Consider the following 12042-nt stretch of genomic DNA (forward strand, 5'->3'; position numbering starts at 1 on the left):
AGAACTGAAATAGTAACACCAGACTCATACTAACAGATGTTCACATTTACAATAAAATAAAAACTTTCTTCTGGGTTTCCTCTCTTATTTCCTCTCTTATGAAGCAGTATTCATATTTACATCTTGGGGAGAAGAATCCTTAAATTCTACCCAGGTTGGAACTAAGACATACTGATGGCCTGGCTCCACTACAGACTGGCTCTGGCATTTCCAGTCATCAGTCATTTTCTTATGCCCACCCTGCTAAAAGGGAACATTAGGTCTTATTTTTAAGGTGACATTATAACAGTAAGCTAACAGCTCTTTCAAAATTGCAGTTCAATAGGAACGTATTCAATGACAGGTAAAGGACTCAGGATTTAACAAATGACTGTGACAGATTTTTGCAGCATACAATAATTAGTATTTTGAAATCTCACAGCACTTTAAATAAAAATAAATAAAAAGAAACCAAGCAGGTGTTCAAGTTCAAAGGAGTACAACATACCGCAGCTCTTCTCACTGTATTGCTTCTATAGCTAAGTACGGTATTTTACATAAATAAGGTCAAGAAGACTAAGACTGCTAAATGGTGACAAAATAACTGGTCACAGCAGAAAAATCAAAGTGTCCTACTGCTGCCACATACACAAGATCTGTAAAAACACAGTCACCCCAAATCTTCATTTTTACTTTCTACTGATGATCCTATCACATCCCGACTGCTGTTTATCTTGATTAGGTCCTTTCCTACCCCTCCCTTCCCTTCCTTGTCATTAAGCTTTAAGGTATCTCTGTGAGAGCCACTCCAATAGAACCACGTTTGTGATGAAGTGGCTTCACAATGCTTTTAAGGCCATTCTGCAGTGCATGCAATACTTCCTACTACTTTTTAGCTGTTAATTCTTGAAGACAAACCATTGAGAACAACAAAATTCCTGCCTCAAACAAGCAATACTTTCCTTAGAGCTTTTGTATGCAAGAAGCAAAGCAGGAATTGAGATTATCTGAGATCACTGCAGTGTCGGTGTACAGAGCAGTGTAGCCTCTGCCCCCATGTACAGGCGGTGTTAATGCCTGCAACACTTATCGACATATCAGTATTCAAGATTAACAGTGCCAAGAGTCACACTTCAGAAACTACAGGGCAAGAAGCAAACAGATTAAAGGCTTGGACTTGCTTACAGTGAACATTTGGTGCATAATTCACGGCGACTGACTTACTGAGTCATAAGCCTTTCTCTGCACTTTCTTCTTATTAGAACAATAACATGCTTAATTCAAACCAGAACGACAGTCATTTTATTAAAGCTATACATACTGCAGAGCCCCTATGCCTTCTTTACCAACAGCTACAGAAATATAATCCTATGGACTTAAAAGTATTAAAATTCTCTAACATTCCTATTCAGAAGTATTTTAATTGAATTTTATACACACATAACACCCTACAAAGAAAGTCAGTGAAAAGAGATCTTCAGATTTCTACTGACCATTGGATTTATTATGCAATTTTTTGTCAATCCAGAGGAAAAACAAACCCTGACAAATACAAACAAGAGAGAGGCATGAAACCTCATTCATAAAAACGTACCGCTACATGTTTTACAGCAAGGTAGGAGAAATTTAAAACATTCATGAAAAGACATCAGATAACAACTGTCTGCTACCATCCTTCTGCTTTCCTGACTTTTACAGTCAGTACCGTATTACTTCTCTTTTGCAGCCTTCAAACACTTTTACATTGGCCAGTTTTCAGACTGCTTGTTAACTATAATAAACAACATCTAAATCCGTCCATGTGGCCCAAACAACTGCCGCTTTTCACTAAACAACTCAGATGAGCTTTCTTAGTGTTTAGATCAGAGACAGGGAACACACAAACTTAGACTCCTGTTGAAATCCTGTTAGTACAGCTAAAGGAGTTATTTTGCTCAGATTTCTCCCTCGTGCTGTATCTTTCTTCCAGATAGGGACATTCAATCCCACCATTTTTCATGTTGTTTGGGTTTTCCACTTGCTTGTTTTCTGTGAGAAAGGAGTAGCAAATCCCTCCTTATTTAAAGATTAGAGCTAGGATCCAAATCAAAGTCTCAAATCCAAAACACACAGCCCAGACTTGGAGAAACTTGGCCACACAGGCAAATACTATCATCTAAAACGAGTGAGGGTGGGGGCTGAGGAGGGGAGGATGTATTAACTCTGTGGTGGAACTGCAGGGTTCTCCCAACAAGCCGTGCTACAAAACAATTCCTTTTGTTGTTCCTGGTTTTAGAGAGAACATCAAAGGTTTCTCAAGTCCGTACCCTCTAGACATAGGAACTTACAAGGTAATTCGGTGCATGGCTTAGCATTTAAGAGCCATTCTCACGACTTACCCAGAGTCTCAGTTTATTTTTTAAAAACCTCACACAGTAAAACATTTATCTTCTTCCAAAACCTGCGATCAAATTAAGAACATTAAGCCGTAAACCCTCAGTGAACTATCTTCTGTTATGCCCATGCTTTTCCTTAAATTCAAATGTCGCCTTCTAACTTCCCCCAGGGAAAGCTTTCCCTTAACATTCAACCACGCAACTCAAACAACAAAGAAGCGAAGGGAAAAAATCCTTCCCCTCTCTCTTGTCTTCTCCCATAGGCAGACTGCTGAGCTATAAGATCCCTGCAGGGGACTCGCCACCTACACGCATGAAGCTGGTACAGCAAAAGAGCAGGGAGGAATGGCGAACTGCCCCTAGGCTTCTTCCAGCCCTGCTACAAGGAGGCTACAAGCTGAAAATCCGTTTCCCTCGGTCTGCCCCGACATCCCAAGAGCTCCGAGACTTTTCAGGGCCGAACAATGCTGCGCATTCACTATTGAGCTCCCAGGCGCAGAGACACACTGAGAGGCCACTACATTGGTATTATTCCACTACGTTCAGCCTGTTACCACAGCTATTAGCTGGCGTGCTCACTTTTCAAATCCCCATCTCTTTGGAAACCCCGACTACCATTATTTTGTTACAAAGAGGCACAGGTTAAAAGAAGTTTAGCTGGGCATTTTCCTACTCTCCCCCTTTGGCATCACCTATAATGTATTACTCATTTCAGGAAGAAGCACCTCACTTCTACTTATTTAGAAATCCTGTAGGTATTGAAATGTTTTATTAACAAAGACTCTGGCAAAAGATTTGTGATGTTTGTGTAATTTAAATCAGTAACAGAATGCAAACATGATCAGCCATAACTATTTAGTAAGACACTTGAACTGAATCAGGGCTTGCAAATAACTTCATTAACTTTATTCAGCGAAACAGAAAGATGGCGGTTCTCCTCCATGTCATCGATTTCTATATACAGTCACGGATGAAATCAGTGATACTTATTTCTGCATCAAAAAGCATTTATCTCTCAATACAGTAAGCCATAAGAATGCCTATATTCTTCCCCAGGACATATAGCATGAGGAGAGTAATACAGGTCCCTTTTGCAATTGATCAGCATCACTTAATAGAGCCCCAAAAGATACTAAAACTTTCACTCCAATGATTTTTCAGTGAATACGTGTTCTTTATAATCTACAACTAAAGGACCTGAAACATTTTAAACCTTTAAACTATGCACAGACCCTGCCAATTATAAATTCATTGCAAAATATTTTGAGGGTTAGAAAACTAGTGAGGTATTGATTTGATGCAAGAGGAGTGTAAAGCCTTACACTACAGCTGATACCCTGGGGTCCACCTTGTGAGTTTGGTTAGATGAAAAACAACCCACAGTGAAGAAAAAAATTATCAGTTGTGCTTCTCCAGATCATCTGATGGCACAATTTACATGTGCTCTTGACTGGAAAACTGATACTGATGGCAGCTATATAGCTCATCAGAAATTCCCACTTGAAATGGAAGGCATTTAGTACAATTTTAAGAAATAGGAATAAAGCATCACAGTGAAGGCAGAGACTACACATAATGAAATTTCAGCGCTGCAGTTAGTCCAGTAACTGACATTCCTCTCACACAGAGCTCTCTGTCACAGCAAGAGAATTAGGCCCCAGCTCTCAGAACAGCCCTTTGCTGAGTTTCCAGATTTGATGTCCCTTGTCAATGCGAAGCACTCAGGGCTTCAGGCAAGGGGAAGCTGAAGAAGTATGGTAACTTTAGAAAACAGGCCCTGGAGCTAGATATTTAGCTTGTGAAAACAACCGTAACTCATTGACTTTAACAGCTGACAAAAAAAATTTAAATGGCTGCTCAGTGTAGAGTGCAGTTTCCATCTGCCATAGGTCTTCATTTGCCACATTAGGAACAATACTAGGTGTAAGCCTTGCTAGGCAGAAGCCTAAAGAGGCCATGATCCACTTTGCTATCATAAAAGAAAGCTCCACTATATGAGATTAGCTTCTTTCCTTACACTGTTGCTCTAAGTCTGTCTTCTTGACACGGCAAATGCATTTAGATAGACGGCCATTCTCAACCTTCTGCTTTGTGCGGTCACCCCATCACCGCAGCCCAGAGGTGATGCTGCAGCTTCTGCCAGCAGTCCCGAGCTAGGGCATGGCTGGCTCTCCTCCAGCACAGCCGCCTGGTCCTGCTGGCAACAGAGGCCTCAGATAGTGAGTCCATAGGGTCAGGAAGAGGATTATGCCCATTTGGATACTTTTGCTGCAGTAGATAGACCCTTATCCATTCTTAAGTTTAGTGTAGAAGCTATCTCACACATGTTTATATGACATGTAATCACTGTGGTGTCCTTTGGCATTGCAACATACCCAGACACTTTTTTTTTTGACATAAGGAGAGCGGGAAAAAAATCTTTCAACTTTATGCATATATTTATGCATATATTTATGCATATACTTATGCATGTATTAACACCACATTCTGTTGCCAGATGATACAACTTACTTTGAGGAGAAGGGAAAAAGACAAAAACTTGACCTGTTGTCACACCACACCATTACAAACCTCCACTTTTACCAGGAAAATATGGAAAAGGTTAAGTAGTTTTGCTATAATGTTACGCTTTCCAAGTGTGATAAAAGTGGAATTGGTGTTAAGTTGCTGAAGCCTAAAGGTTTGATGGACATAATACCCTGAGTCAGAAGACAGATAAAACTACTTCTTTCTTCAGCACCTACATGCACCAGTGACTTGGGACTCTCTTGAGCATGAGGTCAGAGACAGCATGCCATCAGAAAACACTCTGCATGCAGATCCTGTAAACAGATTCCTCTCTGAATGCTTTAAACTCCTGCATTTCCCTGCTTATTACAATGGTAAAGGCGTCTAGGATCTTCACACAGAGGTCAGCGGTCGTGACTTTTCAGACCTGCCTCACTTGCTGCCACGAAGAGAAGGAAAGGGTAGTCTCAACTTTGCTGAGCCTGCTTTTATAGTGAAGAATCAGCAGTTTAGCTAATTGCAAGTCAATTTTAGTGTCATATGTCTAGGATATGTGAATAAAACTTTTTAAAAAAATCACCTTTTATTACAGCACATTGAAATTCAACAGGCAATCACATGAAGGAAGAGGAGGGTGCCTCTTTTGGGGTTTTTTTTTGTGTGTGTGTGTGTGTGTGTGTAAAAATCTTTTATGTAAGCATACTCCCCCCTCGTTGCATTAGGCTCAGTTTACACTCTGATCATAACAAAAGATGTTTCCTTCTGTAGTTTTTACTCTATATTTCAATCCTCCATCAAAAACAGCCGGGCTTGTAACAACAGACATGTCAAAAGGTTAAGAAATGAACAAATACATTTCTTCCAGCTGTAGAAAAGTAGTGACAAACTCAGCCCCCCCAGATCACAGGAGAAAGGCATTACTAAATCAAATGTCTGGTATTGATTTAAAATGGAAATGAAGGAGTGGATTAAATTAATCTAGCAAAAAAGTAAGCAACTGCATGAAGGAATACTTTCAATTTGAGAAAACTGGATGACCTCTCTCTTTAAGTAGGAAGAAAAGCATCTTAACAGAGACATGATTTAGTATATACATTATGAATACAAAGCAAAATCCATTATAACAAATATCCAGTTTAAGTAAGCACTATTGAAATAGTAAATAGAGTATATTGGAAATAATCATGTACCAGAATAAAGGTTGTTCAGCAGGGACTACAAACGTTTTCTAAACCTGACACAACCTCTGTCATAAACGAGTATATCAAGTTTATAATGCTCCTAAATATTTGGTACTTTGCTTTCAACATTTGGCTTTTATGAAGGATGCAAAATGATCTGTATTTTTTCCTCTGCTTACACCCTTTAAACCCAAACAAGAGTTACAAGGAAAGTTACCCTCTTTGGCAGGGTGGGGAAAGGGATTTCCTAAGGCCTTTCTTTTCTCCTCTTTCCTCCCCACCCTCCAGTAAATGAAATTAAAGGTCAGCAAGTATTCAGTGCAGTGGAAAGCCCCAGGTTATAAAAACAAATGAATTAGAAAAACTGTCCAAGATTATAATAACTGGCCATGTACTCTCTAGACCATTCTCAAAACCCAGACACGTTTGTGGAAACACACCAGGTATCCTGACATTGCTAGCAAACATGATCAAAGTATATTTATAAGCATTGTGAAAAAAACACATAATACACAGGCAAAACATATCTCCCCAAATATTTGCTCGTGTCATTCAAGAGATTAATCCCTGAAGGAAACAATCATATAATGCATTTTCCATCTGCTGTTTTTCTCTTTCTACTCTAAAGGCACAGGAAAAATACATCTTTTAAAAACAGAAATTATTTTTTGAAATATTCTTTAAATATTTTCTTACTCCTTTTGATAGGCTGTAATAAAATAGTTAGCTGTTTTATACGCTGGTCAAAATCCTTGCAAGAGGATTAAATGCTAATATGAGGATATCATAGACAGTGAGCAAAATATATTTAGGTTCTTAATTTTCAGACCAGTTCTGTCTCAGGGCACTGTTTCAGAGTCACTTTAAATCCCTGTTAAGCCCACCTGTGGGCTTGCCTCTCTCCTCTCGCTCTGGATCACATACTCTCAAGCCCCATCAGTGCTCACAACAGCAGTAATGGTCCTGTGGCCACCCAGCTCAGTTTCCACCTGCATCAGGCTTCTGCTCAAGCTGAGCACCTGGGTGACTGTTCATGCCAGAGGGGGGGAGTGGCAGGAGTACGTGGCCAGGGGCTACAGGGAGAAGAGGGTTGTCCCCTCTGTCACTGCACCAAAGTATTTGGAAACCTCTGGGACAACAAAGGTACCTGCACAAACCATCAGGCATAGCTGTCCCCAAGACTGGACACCTGGTTTTTGCAGGTTCAACTCGAATATGTGCCTGTTCCCTTACCTATCAAAGGGCCTTTGGGGAGGTGTTGTGGGTTACTGAAAAGCACAAGAAAAGAACTTGGTGACAGACAGACTGACAGACCATATCCTCTTTTTATCCGCATTTAAATATAGGCTTAGCTTCAGGCATGCAGTCTCATTGATTTAACTGGAATCATGAAATCTAACAACACACGTGTGTGTGTGCATAAGTGTACACACAACACATCAGTTTCTGGACAGGCATCACTTCCTATCTGCTGATTCAAACAAAACCAAGTTGCAGTAAACCTCAGTGGCTTCAGAGGTACGGTTTGGGGATTTGTAGCTCCTGTTAGAGCTAGTCCCTTTGGTCAGTGCTAAATGCATCCTTTTCCTTTCTTCCCATTTTCTCCCACAACAAGAACTACAACTTCACTTCAGTCCATCTTCTGTAGGGCACTTACATGGAGGCCAGGACATACAAGTGACTTATTTTGAACCATAGAAAGGTACAGTATTAAACTTGGTTTTCCCTGAAAGCCAGCAGGTTAATGGGAGAATGCTTCTGCAAAATGTTTTAGTAAAATTAATATTTTTTTTTCCTATATCTAGCTATTTTTAGAGAGAGCAAATCTTCCAATCCCAAAATGAAATTAGAATGGTATTTGAGACCATGATCTGCTTGATCTTTGACTAAACAAGACAACTACTTACGCTTTCACATGCCTCTGTGCAACACACTTCCACAAATCAATCACTAGAGATAAAACAACATTAACAGTGACAGGAATAAGGTATTATACTGACACAAAAATAAAAAAGACTTTGCACTTCTATAGTTTCTGTAAAAATTCAGCATAAAGCATGTCTGAAACACTCAAACTCTGCAGTTTCTCTCTGTATCTTCCTCTCTTCTTCCCCCATCTCAAAGAGAAACGGCAAATGAAATACCCAGGAATAACACACTTAGTGTTGTATCACAGTTTTTCATTCTTACACAGCTATGTCAACCCACACAAAACGCAGTTATGATGATGATCAAAACAGCCCCAGAGCATTTAATATTTGCCACTCAGGTAGTGAATTAAAGACATTTGGGTACATCACTGAGATGACAGAATACATGCATAGTAAGATGAACAAGCTGCAATGGCCAAAGGGACTGGTCATCCCAGCTATGCTAGACTCAATGACCAATTCAGGAAAAACCCTCCTCAAAGTTTTTGGCATGAAAATACAGGGTATCAGTATTTGTCATTTTTCTTGCTACTTCATCCTTGGAAATTAAAGTTACCTTAGAAATTAAGTGAAGTATCACAGTAAACTTCCTATTTTAAATTACTCAACAGTCACTAAGTGCTCACTGTATTACATTATATAGCTGGCCCATGACAAAAAAATAACAAACAAAAAAAATGCCATATATACTTTTACAGACCAGCATTACCAGGTTTTTTATAACAGATTCTCTGTTTTTAGGGTCTTATAGGAACTCCAAATGTTGGTTAAAACTTTTAGACAAAGCAGGCAAAAGTGAGAAAGATGGATAAGGCAAAAGAAAAAGGAAAGGCTTACCCCAAAAACTCGTCCTACAGCAAATGCAGATTCATTTGCACTGGAGGCGTAACTCTATATACACTATACTTCCCATTTAGCCCAACAAATACGAGATAATTAGCTACTGCTGTTTTCAAACATCCTAGAAATGTTATTGTCCAGAAACATGCCTGCAGAGTAAGTCCCCCCACTCCCCCCCGTGATTACTTCTGCACTTGTGAAGCCGTGTAACTGGTTACTCTCTTGGAGACGTTCAGCGCAGGATTAATGAGTGGCTAAGAGCCATCCTCTCATTCCAATTTTAAAACTGCAGTTTGATACGACAGCTGGACACCTGCCATCACTGCAGGTCTCAAAGAGGAATACAGCTTTAAAAAAAAAGAAAAGCATCTTTCGGGAAAATTCTCCTTCTCTGTCCGCTGCTCTGCAGCATCTTCAGCCTCCTTGGGGAGCGCGTTTATTCCACCGCCAGTTTTGCATTCCAGCTCCAGAAAGCTGCAGGCACACCACGCAGTATCTTTCAATTATTTAAGTTTGGGAATCCTCCAGAACTGCTTTCCATAAGCTGGCCGGGAAGTGCTGCTTGACAAATTATTTGCACTACGGCCAGGACTCAAACTCCCTGTACAGACTACATAAAGGACTGATGGAGAAGACTTTCTTCAAATAGTAACATCCTCCCCACCACACACACCCCCACACTGCATCACTAACTTGCACTGATAACCTGGCAAGTGAAATGGGAAGAAAAATTATATTTTCTGCCAACAAAAGAGGAAATGAATTAGTTGGATACTAAATAAACTGTGAGTATTTAAGAACAACAACAAAAAACCTCTCTCAAACTTCTTAAATGCACATATTTACATATACAGCATCTCTTTATTCTCTCTTCTAGACACATGGTTGACTTACCAAGTAGCACCAAAGCCACAGAAGCCACATACATGGACATCTCTAGTAAAAACAGAGTAAAACGTACCAGCCTAACTTCTTTCCCCAAGGTATGTACAAATACTATATTTTCTTTTTTTCAAACATAGTTATGGAGGGACAGAGAGCTGTTCTGTTTTGGGGTTTTTTTTCATTATTATCATTAAAGTACTATTTTTCCTAATCCAAAACTGAAAGCTTGCAAATGTTTAGAAAGAGCAGAAGCGAGAGGAAAAACAAAGAAAACATTACTGCCATGCAGCTACATAAGCAAGAAAGAGTCTTTCTCTTTTTTCTAAGATTATTTTGAACAACAGCATCCTTTTGAACAGAAGCAACACAAATATGAGCCTCAATCTGGAGCAAAGAGTTAACTCTGTAACAAAAGCGAGATCTAAATTAACTGAGGAAATCTCCCGGGTAGACAGTGCTCCTTGCTAGCAAAAACAAACTCATGCTTACTGCAGTAGGTCTGTTTCACACATATATTATGTTAGTCAATAAGCTTAGGGTAGAGAGCCATGCATAATAAGGAATCAGCCGCTGACATCTGCTGAACACATGGTGATAATTAACACTGACCTTTCTATTAAATAGAATTTAAAACTTTGAAGAGTACAAGAGTTTAGGTCCTAGAAGCATCAAGTAGCTATGCGATGGGCAGGGCACACCAGACGATGCAATTAGCACATCTTCTAAAACACCTAACATTGCTCACTATCACTGGTCGTGTTCACCATGCCTTATATTATTGGTAGTATAACGCGTACCTGAGTAAAGTGCTCATAAAGAGTCAAAATATTACTTGAAATTATGCTAGCATGAAAAGATAAATCCTAGTTGTATTGGAGGGCAATACACATACTGCCCAAGCACCAAGCTGAATTATAACTACAATTTATTGCTCCATCAATGTTTGTCGAACAGCAGCTATGTCGTTCCGTGCATGCCAAACAGTAAATTCAAAAGAAAGCTCCTGGAAAATACAGTGAACTAACTTCAGCAGTTATGAACATCACCAGGTACATACTTTCCTGCATTTATTAAAATACACCCCACAAACCTAAGCAAAATACTTCACAGGTGGGGGCTAGCACCCTGTTCACATTTAAGCTTCAGGGAAACTACCTGTCCCTCCTTTCACACATCCTGACCAAAGTTTGCAACAAGGAAGCTGCAAATGGCAAAAGACTAATTAATGCAGGTTTTTCATTAACTCTTTTTAAATTTCAGAGCTGTGTGAATTAAAGATAAAGTAAGTTTACTCCCTAGAAATCGTATTAAAGTATGAAGTGAGTCAGGGCCCCTAGGGAGATAATGGAAATCATGTCTTCAGATAGGCTTTACAAAGCTCAATTTTAAATTGAAAAAACTGTCAAATCCTGAGGTTTAATTAGTCCTGGCAGGTCTGGACCACTGGGAACATTTCCATAACTTCAATCATCAAAGTAATTATTGAAGGTTTTAAGGTTGGATGGCGGAGAAAGGAGATGGGAAAGCAAAGGGAAGGAGCAAAGGAGGCAGCTTGTTTCTCACCGCCAGCATAGCAATTTTTAACTTCTCAGTTCTGCACCTAACTTTGATCAAAAAAGGAAAATAAACTTGACCCTGCGATAACACTCGAAGCCTCTGTACAAACAAAAAGAAAACTAATTTAACCATCTTCCAGCTCCCTCCCTCAGGCAGCACTAAGCAAACGAGCTACATCTTCCTGAACGAAAACTCACAAGTAAATACAGGGTTTGTGTTTTCAGCTCCTTCCTGTGCGACCAGGAACAGATTTGTTCCTTTCATTACTGTAACCTGCATCCAAGAATTTGGAGATTTTATATCATACTTGATCAAAAATGAGTTATTTGACACATTTCATGCACCTTTCTAATACATCTGAAGAATTTGGAGGAAGCAGGGTTTAAATTTCAGCTGCGCCTATCGAAAAGGAAACAACCTCTGTTAGGTAACACCTGATCCAGTTCCAAGTTTCACCTTTTTTTAACAGCCTTGGATTTGGCCACCACGTTCAAATATTGATAGTGGCCCCAATTCAGCAAACAGCAATGTGCACTTTTATCTTCCTCACACACGCTTAACTCTGTTCTTGTGAGCAAAGAATGAAGGTCAGAGCAATCTCACTTTTCTTCTTAAGCAGAGTTCCTCACTTCAATATTAAACATATCCTACATGAGTTTACTTAGAAGTGATATGTCCATTAATTCAGTAGCAACACTTCTACTCTTTTCTTTTTTTTTTTTTTTAATTAAAAGCTCTTCCATCACTATTACACAGCTCACCTAGACTGTGACAATATGACAGCTC

The 12042-nt window shown here is 39.5% G+C and overlaps 1 protein-coding gene across 8 annotated transcripts in view; it reads right to left on the reverse strand.

Moving 5' to 3' along the window:
* Window positions 1–12042, reverse strand: part of PLEKHG1 (pleckstrin homology and RhoGEF domain containing G1) — a 137995-nt gene that overhangs the window by 59932 nt on the left and 66021 nt on the right. The window lies entirely within an intron of this gene.

The sequence above is a fragment of the Ciconia boyciana genome, chromosome 3, assembly GCF_034638445.1.
Source record: "Ciconia boyciana chromosome 3, ASM3463844v1, whole genome shotgun sequence".
Taxonomy (NCBI): Eukaryota; Metazoa; Chordata; class Aves; order Ciconiiformes; family Ciconiidae; genus Ciconia; species Ciconia boyciana.